General features: G+C 48.1%; 1 protein-coding gene across 5 annotated transcripts in view; it reads right to left on the bottom strand.

Annotated features, from left to right (window-relative positions):
• GDPD5 (glycerophosphodiester phosphodiesterase domain containing 5) overlaps positions 1-20,696 on the bottom strand; it is a 210,359-nt gene that overhangs the window by 161,879 nt on the left and 27,784 nt on the right. Inside the window, exons 6-7 of one of the 5 annotated variants that reach the window (XM_056328392.1) lie at positions 14,757-14,859; positions 13,848-13,962 (exon numbers count right to left, since the gene is read on the bottom strand). The gene's annotated coding sequence lies outside the window, so the exon portion shown is untranslated. Of the gene's footprint in view, positions 1-3,037; positions 3,178-4,626; positions 4,684-12,468; positions 12,683-13,847; positions 13,963-14,756; positions 14,860-20,696 lie in introns of those variants that run through there. The other 4 variants (XM_056328394.1, XM_056328390.1, XM_056328395.1 and 1 more) reach the window with 4 other exon arrangements.

Raw genomic sequence — 20,696 nt, 5'->3', positions numbered from 1 at the left:
GCTTTCAGCATTTTACAGTTCTTCTGTGAAAGCAAGAGAAGTATCAAACCCTACTTTGTTCATCATCTAGAACATGACAAAAATAAGCTAGAAGATCAAACTCTGTAGCTGATTTCAACTCTAGAAGAAGTGTTTTAAACACAGCCTTTGTGTTTCATGGGAAGGAGACTATTTATTACTACTGAGACACAGAATTTTCCCCACAGGCAGGTAACTGCTGCCTTTCCAAATTCCGAAATCTCCCACCTGGCAATGAGCCTTGAGGGGAATGCAGACACCTCAGTAGTCCCTATATATCCAGTCAAACAGCCACAGCATAACTTATTTCAAAGCTCAGCCACTTGAAGCTATATTTATTTTTTAATACCAGCTACATTGTCTCAGCCCAATGCTTTTTCTCGACAGCTCTGCCATTTAGCAAGCATTAAACCTGATGGTGCATGAGACATAACAGGGTTTTACTCACACCCATGTCCAAGAGCCAGCTCAGTAGAGCCGACAGCCGCAAGTGTTTCAAGCAATACTTACCTCATACCTTTCCTTCCAAAAAAATAAAAGCGCCAGCCTTTTTGGAATCAAACACATGGGATCTATCGCCAGAAGTGGCCAGTTTAGGAGCAGAACATCTCATTACTTCAGGCAATACTGAAACGCAGCAATAAGTTTATGGGCACCCAGTAGCAGACAACAGCGGTTGAGCTGAGACACACGAGGAGGATGTGAAGTCCAGCTTCTTGACCAAGCACTGGCGCATTCCCATGAAACAGCAACACTGAGACAAGAGTTTCCCTCTCCCCACATGCCCCTCGGGATTCCACAAGCCTCAGGAAACAATTGTCTTCTGGAGCCTAATAAAGGGTTGGAAAGAAAACCTATGTGAGGAAATAAATTGGGCTGAGGTCCAGACCTGATGCCAGAGCCTGAAAGGTTAAAGAGGAGACTGTACATGTAACATGATGTAAGCTGTGCTTGCTGCTGCCTCCTACCACCACTCACTTTTTTTTCCTCCCAGACTTGACCCCAGGCTCTACCACAGTTGTATTTCACTTCCAACTTGAAGCAAGAAAACTTCTTCTAAACAGTATGAAATGGGTCAAGGATCCAGTTAGCAGCTATCCAGATAAGAAGAGGATTTGAAATCACTGCAAACCACCTTCCCTTGATGCGAATGGTTGCTTTGTGTTTTCTGATTGCGAACAAGTGAAATTTCACAGGAGACACTGCCTTAAGCATGGGATGTTTGAGCTGTAGTAAGTAACAACAGATGCAATTTGTCCCCAGCTTTATGACATTTTGAGTCAATTCAGATATAATGATTAGTACATCAATTCTGGAAGCAATCAGATGGCTTTGCTCCGTGAGGTACTGGAACTGGATAGCCCCAGGAACTCAAGTTTCCACTTACTTTAACTCTGGCTTTTTTGGATTAGGTTGCTATCACAAAGCCAAGTTAGAAACACTGGATGCTGTGTTAAATCCTATTAGCTGATTACACGGCTGAGCAGAAGCAATTGTTCATTGAAAAAGTGAACCCGACTGCCCAATTTGGGAACCAGACGGTCACACTGACCTTGTGCGCAGCAGCACATAACGACAACAAGCATTTGCTCCCGCTTTTGTCAAAAGCCATCTCTTCCAGCAGCTCAGACTATCTGCAGCACAGCCAGGGCTGATGTTCCCCGGCCCAGCCAGCCTACACCCTGCAGAGGGCAGGCGGATTTCTGCCGGCACACTACAGCAAGCATCACTCTTGCCAAGTCCCTGCTCCTTCCCTCCTCCATCTCCTGCCATGCCACCAGTTGGTTCAAACCAGCCTTCTTCATGCCCTTCTAGGGAACCCCTCCCAGCACGTCAGCACAACAGCAAAGCAAATAAAGTTATTCTAAAACTGGGATAAAAATAAAGCCTTCAAGAGTAGGGCCTGGGACAGCCTAACACGTGACAACAATGAGGACTCATTTGTCTTGTGTTCACAACAAAAGGAACACTCATGCAACAGGACGGCAGCCTAAGAGTGACCTTCCTGCCATGACCAACAGCAGGTGAACCTCACGTTTGACCCTCCCATGACTTTCTGTACATCTGTGGCATTGCTGGCAGGAGTCATGAACAACAAGGAAACAAACAAGGAAAGTGCCTTCCCACCCTGGCTCTACTTCCTAGTAGGAGCATTCAAAGAATCAGGTTCCCTTTTCAGGGCCTTGACTTGTTCTTGGCTGTCTGGTTTAAACCTCCAGGCTCCATCCCTCCTGGGGAAGGAGTTTTTACAGAGGCTGGAGATGAACATTTTCATTTCTTCATGCCAAAAGGAAAAGGAAATTTCTACACAGCTGTTCTGATCACACCATTCTCCCATAAAGCAGGTATCACCATATGCCTCTCTGAGCTTAGCACAAGAAAATAAACACTATTCCCATTTTTAGAGAGAAGCTGTGGGCACCTATCCTCTGGAGGACACTGCAAGTTGCGGATCCCATGAGGATGGAGATGTCTGCATAAGCATGGAGCCAGGTGCCCAGATTTGAGGGGGACAACACATGCCCACACTCATTCCCCACACACTCATCTCAGCACATTCAAGCAACACATGGGAGCTCCTGGGAATTGTGTGCTTCCAAATCAAGGTGGGAGCCAGGTGATTCCTGGCCCAGGTCTACACCACTGCACCCTTTACCAGCTTCAACCCACGTTTTCACCACCCCTTCAGAGATCAGTGCCCTGAAAGAGCACCAAGCCAAGCTAGGACAACTGTCCTCCCTGCACAAACATTCAATGGTTGCACAAGAGCTCCAGGAGCACTTTCTCCAAGCAAAGAGCAGCCTGGTGAGGTGTGAGCAAGTGCCTCCCTCAATTTAATTCAGTCCACACTGAGACCAGCTACCGCCTTCATTAAGCATCAGTCAGCTCATTACATGCACAAACATACCGTAAGCAGCCAGCTGCATTTAAGGCACATGCTTGACCAGTTTACAAGCCTCAATCCCCAAATTTTCTACTTCCTTTTTAAAAAAACACAACACATTTGAGAGAGACTTACAGAGCAGCAGCACAATTCTTTGTTAGATGTCTCTGTACTGCTAGAAGACCCGAAACACCCACATCTCTCAAGCCTTGCTGACCATTAAGGTTTTAATAGTGCTGATAAGCTCTCAGCTGGAACAGCTCTTGCGCACAGTAAGTTTTATCTGCCACAGAGCACACTTGTTACAGAGCCTTTCTTATCGCTACTGCAAATATCAGCAGAGATAGAGAAGCACGTAATGCCTGGGAAGAGAAGGTGCAGAAATACGAGTGGACATGTCATCTTTTGACTCTGCCCAAGCTCATGACCTCGGGGGCTCCCTGCTCCTCACCTCACATACCCTCGAAAGCTCCATAGCCCCCAGCGAGAACAGCCCTACATCCAGCCCACAAATTGCTCAAGGAGAGGAGCGGAGCGGACTCCAGACCTTAAGCCAGTGGCCCAGATATGTCCCCCCAGGGAACATGCAGCTGAGCTACAAAGTTCAAGAAAATAGGGAAAAAGCCAGTGTTTACCATGAGCTGGGGGGAAGAAGCCAAGAAAGCAACAGTGATTGTCTCACGGGTCCAATACAGCACTCAGTACAACCCAACCATTACCCCAGAAGCTTAGATTTAAGGACTCTCACAACAGGAGGGTTTTAACATTACAAGCTGACACTTTTAGAAATACAGAGAGCCTCCCCCCACCCTCCCTGTTTAAGCTTATTCTGCTCTTAGAAGTGGATCTATAGCTGTTCACAACAGGACACCTCTAAGAAAGTCTGGACATCAGGTTACAGCTTCCCAATAAACTCACAGGCTTCATCCCTGCTAACTCATGACATTCCCACTGTAATACAGTGGTATCGAGCACATCAAGATGACAACCACAAAGGGTTTTCAGCCCAGCAGGAACCTTTGCCTTCAGGCACCCGCTCAAATCCAGCCTTGCTATTAACCAGGCAACCTCTCTCACCACACCTCTCACCCTCGACCAGAAGGGCCCATCCACCAGCCAAGGCATTTCTCACCCCGCTGCTCCAGGTGACACTGAGGCAGGTCACCAGCATCATTAAGGCTTCCCAGTATGTTGGTATTCAGCCAAGCATGGTTCAAGATCAGTGTGCACCAAAGCTTTCCCAGTCTGGCAGATGGACTGCAGCAGGCAAGCTGTTTGCAACACCTCCACAAAGGTGAGCCCTAACAAACAGCATTCCCAGCCAGCAGCAACATTTGGTGGAGCTAGAATTGCACAACAGACCCAGCAGAGGAGCAGCACAACAGAGCAGGTTTTGAAGGCTGGAAACCCTTGCATTTGAGATCCACAGCTTGCACCCTGTCTTTCTTTTTGGAGAAGACAAATAGGTACATTCAGATTTGCTCTACGTACACATATTTCCCCAAGAGCTCTGACAACTCCTAGCCAGAGGCCATTTATTTTAATCTCCCCTGGAGAGGAAAAAAACCAACCCAAAAAACCAAAACCCAACAACAACAACAAAAAAAACCACCCCCCAAAACCAACACAGTAAAAGCCTCCCACTTCCCCCAGTGTCTGGCAGGGTGTTCTGCCCTGTGCTGGGGTCTCCCATCTACTTCATTAGTCCACATGGGATCACTCACCAGTACCCATCGAGCTATGGCGAGTGGTTGTGTGAGTTCCTGCCATGTTTTTTATGCCTTTAAAAAAAAAAAAAAAAAAAGACTATTAAACAGCTTCTTTGTGGTCTTCTTCACTGCCCAGAGAAAGATACTGGTCTGTGCCGCTCTCCAAGCGGGTACCAAGCATGGGCCCAAACCTCACAGGTGCCAGCAGGCATGATGGCTTCACAAGACTCTGGGGTACTGCAAGGATAGCATTGCACCCAGGTTCCCCGTACTGGTTACATCCCCGCTGGCAACACCCCCCACCTCCTCCCTAACACTCTCATCCTTCCACTGGGAGAGCAATTTTCCAAACTACATCAGGTTAACGGAGCTGTGATACATCCATCTCCCTTCAGACAATGCTCACAGCTTCCAGCTTGCTTCAGTTGAAGACTTTAGCCTTAAATGAAGCAGATGAAAAAGGTTGGTAGATGCTAAATCCTTGTCATCAAATGCAAGGTGCACTGGGTGGACTGTTTTTTATTTTTAAAGGCTCCAAATTATATGTGCCGGTCCCATTGACAACATTGAGGAAGCTGAACAGGTTACTGCCTCCACCACAGCTCCTGTGACAGCAGGAGAGATGCCCACCCTCCCCAGAGGCTTCTCAGGACTGGGTTGCACAAAAGGTACAAAGACCCCCTTGCACCCAAGAGAGTCCCTTCCAGCTCAAGGGGTCTAGCAAACCACAGAGCAAATTTTGAGCTCCTTGTTGCCCACGTTACTCCTCACACCCCATGCAAGCTCAGGACCAGAGCAGAAACCACAGCACACTGCAGGCCTGACACTTGCCTGGGTACAAACGCAAGGAAGGACATTTCTTCAGATGTTGGCCTTCAGCCGCACCGCTCCTGCCCATGCTTTCAGGGACAACAGCTTTATTGCTATAATCCAACAAGCAGCTTTATTTTTCTTTGCAAAGCAAAACTGTATAAGGAGAACCTGCACTGTTTGCGTTTCGGGAACACGCATCTATGCAGCGGTGTGACCTTGCGAGGCACAAATGCTTGCCTGCCAGCATAAGGGACACCAGAGCATGCTTATTCCCACCACATTAACATTTTAGCATATACAGCTGTCTTACCCACAAGTACACTGCATTCCTTTAACATACACCTCTCCAAGAGCAAGAGATCCAAACAAAAAAAGCCACCCTGATGCAAAGGAGACAGATTAGGAAATACTTGTGATAAGGGAAAGTATCTCCAGCCGAGCTGTCAACCTTGCACTTTAATTTAGGCTTTTAATGAGGACCGCAAGCACTCTGCATTTCAGTGATTAACTCAGTGCTAAATATGAGTTTAGCTGCTTCATTTCTAACACTGATTCTGCCTCCAGATTTTGGGCAGGAGCAGAAACAGAGGAGAAGACAAGCACAACTGCACAAAGCTTGCAGGCTGTCAGACACCAGCAACTTCTGAAGCTAATGCCAAAGCCCAAGCAGGGGGGGTAAACCACCCCTAAAATTAGAGCCACCCACCATTATATATTTACAGAGCATCAAATGCAACATTATAAGTGGCTCAGGAGCTCATAGGACTGAGCCTGTGAGCATAATACATCTGGTTTTGGCAGGCATTTTGATTTCCTTGTAAAAGCTGGAAAGTGGGGCTTAGAAGTTCAGTGTACTAAGTGCAGAGCAATCCTTTACGATAAACATAATTTGCATATGAACAGGAATGCATCTAAAAATAACATTTTGAGAAGCCATAGGTCTTGCCTTACCTCTTGGCCTGACAGTTTCCAGGGCCCCCAACAAGCTCAAAACCATCCACAGGTTACAAGGACTGTTCAGCCATTACTATAGCACAGATCTCTTAAGCTCAAACAGTCAGTTCTCGGCCAGGGATGGGGAAATCACAGCCCAAAAAGCTGGAGAGAAATGGAGCAAATCAGGCAGCTGGATTTCTGCCTGGACACCCAGAGCAGGACACGAGTGCTGCCTGTTTGCTGGGTATCAAACAGCAATAGGTTTGATAGTTTAAGGTCTCATAGACAAGAGACATAAATAATTAGTAGGTAGATTGGCACCGAGATTCCCACAAGACCCGCAAACAATCACTGCTGGAACAGGCGACTGCCTACAACACATCACCTACTTGACAGCCTCAGGAAACTTCTTTATGGGGCTTCTTCATACAAGAAAGTAGTGGGGCAAGAAAGACACACTGGTTTTACTCTTCTTCTCAAAAAAAGCCTTTTTTGTCTCAAAGGTCAAAGGGTTGGATGACTCCTTAACTACATTAACAGCTGAGACACAAAGGAAACATTTTAATCCCAAGGAAAGCATTAATTACCTCTTGGCAAAAAAACCCCAACCAAACCCAAAAAACACACACAAAAAAAATCCACCCAAATATCACAGGGTGACCTCACCACTGTGGTAGATCGCTGTAAACAAGCCCAGGCCCTCCCCGTCCCTTTCAGAGACCAGGTCTGGGCACCAGGAGCACCTCCACTTAACTTGATCTGGGAAGCCCCCAGCCCCATCTTGCCCCTTGGCAGCGTGATGGAGAAGGGCTGGGCACAGCAAGGGAACTTGAGGCATAGCCCTGAATACATCCCAGCTTTACCACCACTCTCCAAGGTTTTGCTCAGAAAACAGCCCTGCAGTCGGCACATGGGTTTCAGATGGAGTCACCCACAAGAGACACCTTGGAAAGGCCAAGCCTGCCCCTTAACACCAGGTTTCTGCCCTCCTCCTGGCAAGGTCCTAGAGAATTTAGTAGGACAGCAAGTCTAGACACAAGCTCCAAATCCTCTCCAAGCTGTTAAGTGACCTGCCCCAGGATTAGACCTACTTCCTGACTACCCCGTGGAGCCCCCAGAACATCACCCTGCCACCCCACAACCTTCAGGTACCAAGTCCCAACTGCTAGCCATGGGGCTGTAGCCATCTGCAATCTGAAAATTTAATACATTTGTTTTGCTGCAGTTCTGCAGTAGGCAATCAGACCACTGATTTGGTTTTAGACTCAGGCAATTTGCTTTATGATTAGGTGACTGTCAACTCAAGAGATTCATCAAATAAGTGGCCCAAGATATAATCTATTAGAATGGCTCAGAAGAATGCTTGGACATCGAAGGGTACAGCCAGTCCGCTACATCTTTTTAAATGCTACACCCAAAATACCTATTAAAGAAAACTCTGGTCTTCACCTTGTGCTATTTAAGGCCAATGCAAGATGCTTCCTGAGCTACCTGTGCAAGTGTGAGCCTGAAAATTGGTGCAGCTAAAAACAGCAGGCAACCGGAATATTTCTGCACTGTGCATCTAACCTCAGGCTGGGGGAGGGAGAAGTTTCATTTCAGCTCGCCAAGGAGGAGGGAGGTAAGCAAAATGCAGGGACCAGACATTTATAAAGAGATTTTACAAGTTACAGCAGAGTTTTAAGAGAAATTGCAGGATTATAAGAAATAAATAAAAGGCAAGCTTGCTTTAAGGGGAAAAGTGTAAGATACAAGCTGCTTTCGCACAGTGCCACACGGTAAATCTGAAAGTGAAACAGATTATTTTGAGCATTTCCAGACAAGAGCAGCATAAGCTCACAGTCCATCACCTCCAAGCCCTCTGGGATCCAGCAGCCCGGACCCCAAGCACCAGGCAAAGCCTGGCTCCCGAGCAGTCAGCGACACAGACAACAGTGGTTAGAGAGCAGGAGGATTCAGTTTTGTTATGACTAAGGAATTACATTAAAACCAGTAAGAGCTATTTCCAAGGAAGGGATTAGCCACCAGCAGGACTGCACAGACATGTGGGCCCGGTGACTGAGCTGGTGCCCAGATTTGCACATCACCCCAGGAAAGGTGCCATCTGCCTCCCTCCTATCCCCATCCCACCCTTCAACCAGCAGAAAAAAAAACCAAAACCAAAAACACCAGCTCACTTTAGCACTACATGGATCAAGAGCCACAATCCCCTCCCAAAAAAAATCCACCGGTGCAAAAATATATTCACAAAAGAAACATTTTTCATAAAGTTGATCCTGCCCAAAGACCAGGCAGGCAAAAGAGACAGATCTCAGTCACAACGTGTAATAGATTCAGCATGTGAAAACACACGATGTGTCGAGATAGGCATGATCACAGAAAAATTTCCAGTTGCCACCCAAGAAGGTCCTTGTTTTAATACCCTTCAGGGGAACACTCTGTACCTTGAAACCACTCCTTGGCAGAAATTTTATACAAATATTTAATTACATATAAAAACAAGGCCCTTTTTTCAGGTTATTGAGCAATGACAGACTATTTAACCAAATGTTCAGGCAGTTGCCCTGCCAGTATCTGTGGGTATTTTTGAAGGAAGTGAGGAGAACACAGTGGACAGCAAAAGAGGAAAAAGCAGCAGTGCCAGACACCACTGCACAAGGGTTTGCATTTTTTTTTTTTTTGAAAGTCAAGACATGCATCAAAGTAGCTGTATCTAATCACTGTTTATAGAGAGGCTAGCAGGCAAAAGCAACTGCTATAAACAGTCTTTTAAATCCCTTTTCCCAGCATCACGCTTAGGATATTCTTACAAAGGTCTGTTAAACACCAGCAGCATATTCAGACATGGGAAAGCCACCAGAGAGCACAGCTAGAAGGGGAACATTTTGCTTGAGGAAGAAGGGCAGCAGAATTAGGTGCCTGGGTCCCACACCCACACTGGATATTGCCCCCTGCCAAGACCCTCCTGAATCCCTGGATGGGCAAAAGTTGTCATCTCCACAGCTATTTCAGCATGGGCAAGGAAAAGCGCGTTGGTGTGACACTGCCCTCTCCTGAGCAGAAGGAACTGCTCAGCTTCACACCCAGCTCATCAGTACGATTTTAGAAGAGCAGCAGCCCTGAGCAAATGCCCTACTACAAGGAGAAAAGCTGAGACACCACTCACCCCACAACAACCACAGTTAACACCAACAAAGCCGAGAGCAGCTACAGCCTCCTCACACCAGCAGCGCTTGCTTTTTCTGCACGAGAGTGAACTACCACCATGTGGTCCCCTTGAAATGTAATTATCAGCTACTGCAACCTAACGAAGCCTTTTTATGGCCACAGCCAAGTGGCTGCACCAGGTGGGTCCCATCACTTCATCTCAGTATCAGCAAGAAGGTGCAAAGCATCTCACTAAAAGGCTTTTGGACAGGAGCATGGCCCCTCTGGCTACAGCTTCTCAAGAAAAAGGAGTTTCAAACCAGCATCACAGCCTCCAGGGAAAGCATATTTCTACGCCCTGTGTTTGTAGAAAAGCTGCTCTTAGAAGGAGCCCCAAGTGCCCATCCACATCCAACCCCAGCACTCAATGTCAGCGATAACCACACCCTCACACACCAGCCTGTGGCTGTAGGGCAGCAATGCCACAAGTGTTTCAAAGGTGCAACCATACCCTTTCATCTTTACCCTTGTTAGGGCTTACAAAGCAAGTGAAAGGACAACATTGCCCATAGGTGTGTCAGTTAAAAGGGGACTGAGATCTAACTTCCACCACCTGTGAGCATCAAAGTGCCTCCAAGCAAACAACAAGGTGAATGAGCCACCTGCTACCAGTGCATCCTGACCTCAACCTACAACATCATTTGCAACCGTGAGTTACTGTAACCCATATAAAACAAAAAACAAAAACAAAAAAACACACCAAAACCACCTAAATATACTGATTTTGGCATTGAGCAGTGTGAAACACCATGGCAATTTTAATGCAGCTACTTGAGATCAAACAAACACATGGCAGTTTATGGATAAAAGTACAACAAACGGTCCCCAGCCCTTGCAGCTGGTTCAGTATCTCATTATAATCTTCCTGGTTCATCAAAGCAATTTGTTGCCTTGCAAAATCTAAAACCTTTATCATTAATTCCAAGGCAGCAGTTTATGAATCTACAACCCAACACCAAATAAATTGATCTAACCAGAACTCATTTTCTTTGTGCTGCTCGCTGTCAACACACAAGACAAACATCAGTCATGCTTCACCTTCTACAGAATTCATTGCAGGGAAGAGCATAACGTGCAGAACATGCTTATTTAATAGAAAAAGTACAGCTTGACAGAGACACCCACTCTAAAATTAACTCTGCCTCGAAGCAGAGCTTGTATTTGCCATTGAAGAAGCACCTTCTATATCAGAGAGAAATATTCCGCAACTAAATATTGCTGGGATATCGGCGTGAAGACGCTTCAAGTCTTGACAGAGGTAAACATGTTAAAATAGCAGGCTTTAAGGATTCAGGATGCATCACTGCTCAGGTGGGTAAAGGCTGTATAATGCATTAATGGGCCGCTTTCCATAGCAATCTGATGACATGCCAGACAAAATGCAAGGCAGGAAATCCATTTACTTCAGCTTTTCCCCAGCCACACCTGCCAAGTGCAAGCTAGCAATTTATAAGAAGGAAAGAAGGTACAAGGCATTTATCCTGCATCCTTGTGTGATCCAAACCCAAAAAAGCTCTTTAAAAACAAACACTGGTCTAACTTTTGCTCACTAATAAGCAACAGTCTAAATTTCCTGGCAGCTGGTAGCACCCTGAGGAGAATACAGCATCCGAACGGCGTAGTCGGCTTTAACGTTCCTCATGCATGGCGTAACTTTCTAACGGAGAAAAACCTGTACGGGCGTACTGAGCGAGCACTCGTTTTCCCTCGTACAGGGACAAAGACCCAGCAAAAAGAACCTTTTTTTTTTTTTTTTTTTAATTTCACATGCAGTGTGGTCACAACTTTCCGATCATCTATCCGTAATCCCTTTCCAGCCCCAAAATAACCCTTAAGCCAACACGATTACAAGTAATAATAGTGGCTGTACAGACCCACCCCTGAAACCCCAAAGCACGGCCAGTTTGACAAAGCCAGGTTTTTTCTGGCTGAAGAATCCCCATTTCCATCTTGCCAGGGGTGAAATTTCACAGCTTCAACATCAGGAATTGCTACAACAGACCTTTTCCAGAGGAAGGCTCACATTTCCACTGCAAGTCCTCAATGCCCAGTTTTCTAGGCGGTGAATATACGGGACTTGGGAGGGAGCTTCAATAAAACAGCCATGAGATTAAATTTTTCCCACTTTTTCCCTGAATTACTCCTTTTTTCAAGCAATTTCTTTGCCAAGCATCAAGACAAAATAATACCCTCCACGTTCAATCTTTCTCAGGGTCCTTAACAGGAGCCATACAGGGTATCGCTATTGCATTCTCAGAGGGTGCTAGGAGAGTTTGGGTGCTGGCCGGGTGCAGGGTACTCCTCCAGCCGAGCTAGCGGCAATAAATCCCTCTTGGGATTTTGCTGCCTCAGGATTTTATGGTGTCGGACAACCCCGGGGGAGTGGGACACTGCAGATGTCATTATTCGGAGAGTGGTGTATAAAAATGAAGCGTTACCTGTAAAACCAGTAGGGCCTAAAGGAGAAAAGGGGGTGACCAGATCCACACCCTGCCAACTGCCGGCGGGGGGGTGTCCTGGAGACCCCGGAGGTTATGGTGGGACCTCTTCCCACTTGGGTGCCCACCCATGGCCCCCACCACAGGGTAGTACCCCATCACATCCCAGCTTTGCTTGGGATGCTCCAGGTGAGCCACCCATGGGGGGGCACACACTGTTTTGGGGGGGAACGGAGGGCACAGAAACACCTTCTGGGGGAAACACCTTTCTAGACAACAGTCACCCTTTGGGGGTCAAACCCGGCGTATCTGTCACACACCCGACACACCCCCCCACCCCCACGGCTCAGCATCTCCCCCCTCCTCCGGGGCACCCGGCACCCCCCTCGCCGGGCAGGCAGGGACGGGAGGGGGGTGCAAAAGGCCACCCGCTCCTTCCAGTCCAACCAGTCCAACCCTTTACCTGCTGCCTCTGGGAAATCCTCCAGGTCGCCAAGTCCCGAGGGAGGGGGACCGCTGCCCCGCCGAGCGATGCTCCCCGCTGCCGCCGTCCCCTGGCAGAGGGTTGGATGGGGGCACCCCGAAGGGCCGGGAGGGAAGACGGAGGTGCCACCACCCTGTCCCCGTCCCCGTCCCCGCAGCCCGGCTCGGCTCGGCTCGGCTCCGCCGCCCGCTCCCGGGAGAGGGGCGGGGGCTGGGGCGGGCGGCTCCGCCCCGGGCAGCGGCGGCGGCGGCGGGAGGAAGAGGAGGCAGGAGGCAGGCTGCACCCGAAGGCTTGGAGCCCCTCTGCGTTTGGGTTTTGTTGGGTTGGTTGGTTGGTGGGGTTTTTTTGGAGGGGCGGTGTGTCCCTGCGGAGATGCACCCGACTGGCAGCAACACCCCCCGCCGTGGGGTGCCCCATGGGGTCTGGTTTGGGGGGTCCCCTGCTAATAGGAAGGTTGGGGCACCCCTGCCAAGGGAAAATACATGCCCCCCCTCCCGGTGCTGCCCCAAACCTGGGCTCTGCTGGGGAGGCAGGGCTTGGCACTGCACTGTGGGGTCTGGAAAGGCTGAGCCCCAAAAAGGGCAGCGACCCCTCAGCTTCATCACGCATCATCGCCACACATCACCTTCATCTTCCTCCCGTGAACTGGGATGTCTGGAAATTGTCCAGCCCGGGGAGCAACATGTACGTACACACACACAGAGTGTAGCTAAAATACAAAGCCAGCCTGGAAAACCTCTGCAAGTTAGAGCAAACGCATGGCCCTGTGCACCCCGGGCTGCTGTTAACTGGGCACCAGTAAATCCCTGCTTGGCAGCCAGGAGTGGAGTCACAAGGGAAAATACATCATTCATATTTCGGTTTCTTGGTATTTATATCGAAGGCAATCATGTCTCAAAGCCTGCTAGGAGGGATGCTTTGCGCAGCAGGGTGTTCTCGTGTGAGAGGACAGAGGAGGGTGAAAAGCATCAGGGACAGATTACTCCTGCTCCTGTAAATGTGCCCTTCCCAACTCACCCACCATTTATTTTTCTCTCCATTTTCATCACTTGCACTTGGTCTTATATTAGATCCCCATCTCCCAAGCATGTAGGTGCACCATGGACGGGTTCCCTGGACCTGACCTACACACTATGGCCATCCTGGAGTAGCATCCTCAAGTTGTACCAGTTTGGGGAAAGGATGAGCGCTGATGTGTCTACACCGTGCTCAGAACTTGTTTTCTACACACTTCAACAGTGTGGGTGAATCAGGGCGAGAAGGATGTCCAGGGCTGCCCGGCACCGTGGACAAAAACTGAACTGTATCTTTGCTGTCAACTTCCTGCCTTTCTTGATGCAGGGTGGCAAAATACTCACCTGAGAGCAACGGATCTCTTTCTTTCTGCAAATTGGCCATTTTCCACCATGTTGGCCCACGCTCAGAGCCAGCTCCGGAGGAGTGCACGGTCCAAATGGTGCAAAAGGAGGAGATCTGCTGTCAAAATAACAAGCAAGTGTGAGACAGATGCCAGGCTCATCTTTACCGAGACAAACAACACCTATGGCTCACTAGCAACTGTCTCTTTTCCTAAGGAGTGCAGAAATAAACCAAGAAGCTGCACCCACTAGCAGGGAAACCTTGCCTGCAGGAAAAGACTGGAGGCAAAAAATCAGAATATAAAGTCTGATCCAAAGTGACGAGCCTCAGCCCCAGCAGAAGAGATATGGGCTGCGTTACAGGCAGCGTTACGGGCAGCGGTCCTGGTAGCTGTTTGCCAAACACCGTTCCTTACAGTACTGCTGACGGCAGGCATTTCAAAATCAGAAGTCCCTTAGAGCTGTGATTATTTTAAATCCTGATGAAAATATATCCTGTGGGAGCATTTTATTTGCTGCCTGGTTGCTGGGTCCACAGCTTTAGGCTGTGTTTTCCTGCAGGCTCGCGGGTGGCTGTGCAGCAGGGTACAGGGCAGATGCAGGTATTTCGAGGCATATAAAGTCGTGACTGTAGATCCTTGTGACTTTGCCAGACTTTAAACAGTGGGGATGACATTTTACATGCTTGGGTGTCTGCCTAGGGATGGTCTCCTTTTAATTTCAGCAGAAAGAGTTCAGCCATTTGTAAGATAAAGGGAAAAATATTTTCTTCTGGCACCGGGAGAAAATACTCTTCTAACTTGTGAGGTTCCAGAAACACTGCAGCTGCTCCTAACGTCAGCCAGCAATTTGCTTTTTAAGCATCCATTTGCTGAGGAAAATGCCTCCAAAAAGAATCAGAGTACGCACATTTTCAGCATATTTCTTCGACTCGGCCATCTGAATTGGACACAGGCTCCCGCCGGGGATGCAGGGCTGGGGAAGGTTTCCTTTTCAAGCCACCTCCAAGCAGCTGTGAAAAGAGGAATGAAGAGCACAAAGACCATCCTTCCCCTGCTGCTAGCAGCACTTTGGCTGCTAAAGGCTGTGCAATGTCAAAAAAAAGTCACGGAGCAGCCAACGGAAGGAAATTTCATGCAAATTTTGAGACAGCTTCTAGGAAAATAGATGCAATTTTGGATTGGGAAAGTTGTTTTCAGATTTATAAAAGTTCCTTATCCCATGCTTAGAGTCTTGAATGCTCAAAACTCTTTTAAGTATCTCCCTTCGGCACAGCTAGGATTTCTGCTGTGCCCATTCCTCACCATATGTCCCCAGCCACATTCATTTCAAAATGATGCACCTACAACACCCTCATTAAAATCCTTTGAACTCCTGTGTGCAGTCACTTTTTATTTAAGCTGCTCCATTAGGACCCGTCTCAGCGCTGATGCTTTAAACCAGGGGTGAGTTTCAGGCGTAGGCAGATTTCACACCACATCCTGAAAGCGTTTCATTATACGCTTATGGGAAGGAAAAATCGGTCCAGAAGGGAAATTTTTCTTTTCTGGCAGGGAAATACGAGACTGGGGATCTGGCGATGCAGAAGGGCATCACGTGCAGAGTCTTAGAGGAGGCGGCACTTTGGTATTTTGGGTGAAGGAGATGCTGCAGTTTCCTGCGGGAGTGGGAATGAAGGGAAGGGGGTAAAGTGTCTCAACTGCAGCATCACCCTCCTCCACGGAATTCATCCCCTCCGTAAGTAGAGAAAAAACCCTCTTCCCCTTTCCAGGCTCACAGGAGGGAAGTCTTTGCTGGAGAAACACTTGCCTGAGCCCTTCTGGTGACCCAGCCGTGGATCTTTTTTAGTGTCACAGGGTACCTTGCTCCTCCCCGATATGCCAGAACACTTAGGATGTTGCTTTTTAGCTTTTGCTGCTGTGCTGAGGGGTGGCAGGGTAGCAACAGCAAGGTTTGGGAAACAAGACAGGGTACGGTGAAAGCACAGCGGATTCCTCCATGGCTGGCTTTATGGGGAAGAGCAAGGAACAAACATCCAATTAATTGACGATGCCACATCTGGATGGAGGGCACTGAGCAAGGCTCGGAGATTTGCCATACTGTCTCCATTTTGCAGGAGAAGAAAATGAAGCATGAAAAAAGCAAGGCCAAATTTATCTAGAGGCCGTCCGGCGGGAAGCGAGCCAAGACGTGTAGGTCTGTCTGTCTGCCTGCCTGCCCGTGCCTGGCAGCGGAGCCAGCGGGAGGCAAATCCCCATCGCGGCTGCCCCAGAGCCAGCAGAATCTGACCAGCCTTGGGGAGGGGAAGGAAGCATGGTAAGGGACACGCTATTGTTTTGCCCATGCAAACACTCAGGGAATGCAGGGCAAACAGGAGGGAGATCTGCGCTTTCCTGTGTTTGTGCTGCAAATACTTTCATTAAGGTGCTTTTTCCTAACTCTTTCTCCCAGGCCTTTGTGCCTGTAATAAGTGTAAGGAGGGTGTTGATTGCAAAGCATCCCCTTAGGCACAATTATTTTACCATAATAACATTTACAGGGAGAACTTGCAGAACTCTTTTGCTGTTCCATCCTCTGTATTTCAACCTCTCCTTCACATTTTATTCGCTCACCAGTCTGCCCCAACAAGCCCGTGCAAGGTACCCGTCCCTGCAGCAGGAGCGGTGGTGGACTTGTGAGCCCTGAAGAGATCATTGAGGGCAAGTATGTGAATGTTACCCAGCAACTAGAGATGAAGATATTTGTCTGCTAAATCAGGAAACACTTTGGCTGTTTGCACAATAGCTGTGTTTGCCTGCTCTGTAGTAGGTTAACCAGCAGCCCTGCAACCCTTTCAGGACGGTTGATGTATGTATGTGATGAATGTACTTAAATAAGAGGAAAGTCACTGACATGGATTATTGCTGCAGGTAAATCAGGCCCCAGCCACCCTCAGCCTCCCCTGATCACTGCAGTGAAGTCTTCCGGCGGGGGGAGAAAGTATAGCCATATTGATAGTCCAGTCATGAAAAAAACCCATCCAAAAGCAAAGGACGGATTTTATCCTGGCACAGTCTGGAAGAGAGAATTACAGTCAGCACCCTGCATCCTTTCCCCACCATCAGAATAAAATACTTTGTGGCGTGTCATCAGTATAAAATTAGCCCTGAGCACATCTCCACATAGACAGAGTGGCTGGAAGTCAACAGCAAAGTCAATTGAGAAGACAAATGAGCATTTTTTCAGCTGTTAGGAGAAATGACTGGGGGAAGTGATAAACAGAAGCAGAAGTCTCCCCATTTGATGTCTTTATGGCAAACTAGGTGCTCCTCTGCTGCAAGAATGGTATTTAAATATAGGCTGTTTTATATAAATAAATGCAGAATAGGCCATAAGATGTTTTATCAGGTCAGTCACATGAGGTAGTCCCTCTCCTTTCATAACTGAAAGGTGCAGTCCAGCCCTTGGACAGGCAGTTGAACAAGCACTGGGCAAGGGTTAACCAGCACTTGGGCATGCCCTTGGCTATCACAGCCCCATCCCCCTCTCCATCGCCATCCTCCCAGTCGATTCCTCAGGAGCAAAGTATGAACTTCCCCAGTAAGTGACCCTGTAAACTCAGAAGAGAGTAAGGATACAGCTAGCAAGGTCCAAACAAGTGGGTTGCAGGAAGCATTGATTGCCTTCAGATGGGCAAAGAGGCAACAAAAGGATGGAGGAGGGGGAGAAGGTGGTTGTCGAAAGATGAGAAGATCTGGAGGAGCCAGAAGGAATCTTTGTGGTGATGGTGGCCCAATGGCAAGGTGGGATGTCTGTCTCCATCGGGGTTTCTCAGGATGAAGAGCATCCTGTGCCCTCCTTTCCATCTGAAGCCCTGATAGCAATGTCTTACGCAAACAGCTCCTGGGCAAGTGCCACAGCCCTTCAAAAGGCTTGGTTGGAGAAACACGGGTCTGAGCAGTCTATCCACAGCCTCCTGGATGCAGGTGAGGTGGGAAGTGGTGCATGATCTTGCACAGACATCTTAATTGAGAAGGACAGCCATTGCCACAAAGCTGAGCTGGTGGCAAGTTTCAGTCCTGTATCCCAAGCTTTTGACCTTTCATTTCTTTGCATTTTTTCCCACATTAAATGCACAATTGGAAGTAACGAATCCATCTATAAGCCTCAGCTCCCGCTCTTAGTACGAAGCACAGGACAAATACAGGTCTGCTACAGAGGAATTAAAAAAAGGCATGCCTTGGTACAACATCCCATACCGCCTCACACATCGGCCTCCATTACCAAAGGCCTACGAGTGCTGGAGACATTCATGGCTGCGTTCAGTTAGTGAAGCAGTACAATAAATACTGGATATAATTCTCGACTAGTGGCTCCCCTTCCAGCTCGGCTGAGGGGTGGGGAGTTAGACCAGACATCTCACTCCCCATCCACCTACAGGCTGCACATGGCCTCGCTCACGAAACACGCGCCTGTTGACGCCAGCTACATGTTGTTAGCAGAAAGCGTACATCTGGTGTCCACATGAAGATGTTTGAAGGAGGAAGGTGGACAGAAAACCAAAGTGACTGAGGACGCCGACCCAGCCAGCAGCACTCATCGCTGGGATGAAATGCACGGCATTCCCAAGACCCATCCGTGCATCCTCTTGGTACCAGCTTCCATCTCTTTTCCTCCCCTCTAGCCACACAAACCAGCATCACACAGATGATGAATATACAGATGGGACAGGTCTTTGGTCCTGCAACTCTGCCCGCAGTGCTCAAGGGCCAGGAAGACGCAGCCAGACCACTCTGAGATGGTTACACACCACATCATATATGAAAAGAGATGAATTAAGATCATATTGAAGCCCTTTGCTCCTGGAAGGGGACATCTCGGCACCACCAAGGATCCTTTTCCTCCATTTTTAAAAGCCATTAAACCAGCATCCTCCCCACTATCTGGTGATTCCCTGAATGAAGGTAGTTTAAGGGAGGAAAATCCAGTCCTGAATATATAATTGGTGGCAACCGAGCCAATTTCAAGCCTGCAATTCCTTTTTTGAAATGCGCATTTAGCTGTAGGTGGGAATAGCTATCCACCTACTGCCGGACTGTGTTTGGATACATTGTGAGAACTTCAGGGCACATAGGTAAAGCCATCTCTGAACTAAATCAGTCAAAATGACTGTGTTTAACAGCATTTTCTAGATCCTAGATGTGGTTCATTTACCGAACAAAGGTGACTGAAACAGCAACGAAAGAAATGTATTTGTCATTGTGTAAGCAAGATTTTCCTGCCCTCGTGAGGAGCTTTACCAGAAATTATTCTGATAGCATCTGGCCCCAAGAGTTGGAGAGGATGAGTATGAAGGCCAGACCTTGCTTGCATCACCGTGGATTTTGCTGGAGGAGCTCCCATCACATCCATCCTGGAAAGCAAACCCCAGCATCCTCCCAAGAGCCACTTGCCAGCTTCCCCGTGCAAACAGAGCTGCAATGCTTCCTTCTGCTCCCTGCCTGTCCACCCCTTCTTTTCTCTTAACCAAAAACATTAATCAAACACTTTCAATGAGGCCTTTGTTTTGCACCTGCACATCATCGAGCATGGGAAGGTCTGGGTTCATGCCTTACACCCCTGATGCCGCACAGAAATCTATCTTTATTGACAAAAATGATCATCGATGCAGCTCCCTCCAGGAGGACTTTCACCTGCTCCAGCCTATGCAAGGCTTTAGCCACATTATTGTGACTTTGGAGGTGATGTTTATATATGAACAGAGAGGGGCACACAATCAAACCTTTCACACCTGCCCTAGCCCAGTTAATATTAAACACCTTCATGTGATATCTCTCTATTTCTCCAGACCAAGAGGAACCTACCACATTTTTCTCATAGCTTCTTTGCAGGTAGATGAAATAAAATCTCTTGCAAGCAGCTCTGCCACAGACCTGACCTGCATCCCTGAACAAAGCCTCTCTTATTCAGCGAGGCAAAGGGGAACACTGGTTTTCTGATTACCTCCATCCCAGAGTGTTCTCGGACGGAGACGCAGGGTTTGAAGGTCTCTGTTCGCTGACCCCATAACAGGGGCTTTATCTGCAGGCTGGGCTGAAAGACCCATCACAGCCTCTAGCTAAATCTGTCTGTGATGGAGCATGTTTGCACAAACAATGCTGAAATTAAAACCCCCAGAGTTCAAAACCTCATTGTCTGGAGAATGCTATGTAAATCCATTTCCCCCGCCTTTCTACTAAAGAAGCAATGTATTTCCTTCCTGTCACAATATAATGTGGTCCTACATGGTGCTGTTCCAGTGGTTTATATAAATTTAAAAGGTAAATTGCTTTTTGATGGGTGAAATACAGCGTGTGTGGGGTGCATCCGAGTTCAGTTGTCCAAGCATCAGTAGCTATGCACAAACACTCCTCTGCTTAAAGTCAGCTTGGCATTTTGGGGCATATTTGGCCCATCAGGGCCTTAATATAAGATCTTGGAAAGATGAGTCCTCCTGACAGAACACTGTGCTAGCCAGCATTTGGGTGGCCTGGGCTCACAGAGACGATCTGAAGCAGAATGGAGTGGTCAGCGTCAGAGCTGATGTTGCCTGAAGGTTGGGTGCACCCGAAAGGTTCAACATCCCTGAAAAAAACCTACTAGAAAAGCAGGACCACTCTCCTCTTCTGGTGCTGTGGTACAACCTACTGCAGAGATAGCATAAAGCTGATTAATCAGTTCATATAGGAAAGATAAAGGCAGGGATGGATGAAGGGGGTCACCCCTCATCTCACAAAACTAGTCTGAGCACAGCTGCAGAGTTGGACCCCTGCTCGTGTTAGAGCCAGGGAGGACTCAGAACTTGCGTGGTGGGAACTGGCCAAGCTATGG

The sequence above is a fragment of the Falco biarmicus genome, chromosome 2 (assembly GCF_023638135.1).
Source record: "Falco biarmicus isolate bFalBia1 chromosome 2, bFalBia1.pri, whole genome shotgun sequence".
NCBI lineage: Eukaryota > Metazoa > Chordata > Aves > Falconiformes > Falconidae > Falco > Falco biarmicus.
This window is presented reverse-complemented; position numbering and strand designations above follow the sequence as displayed.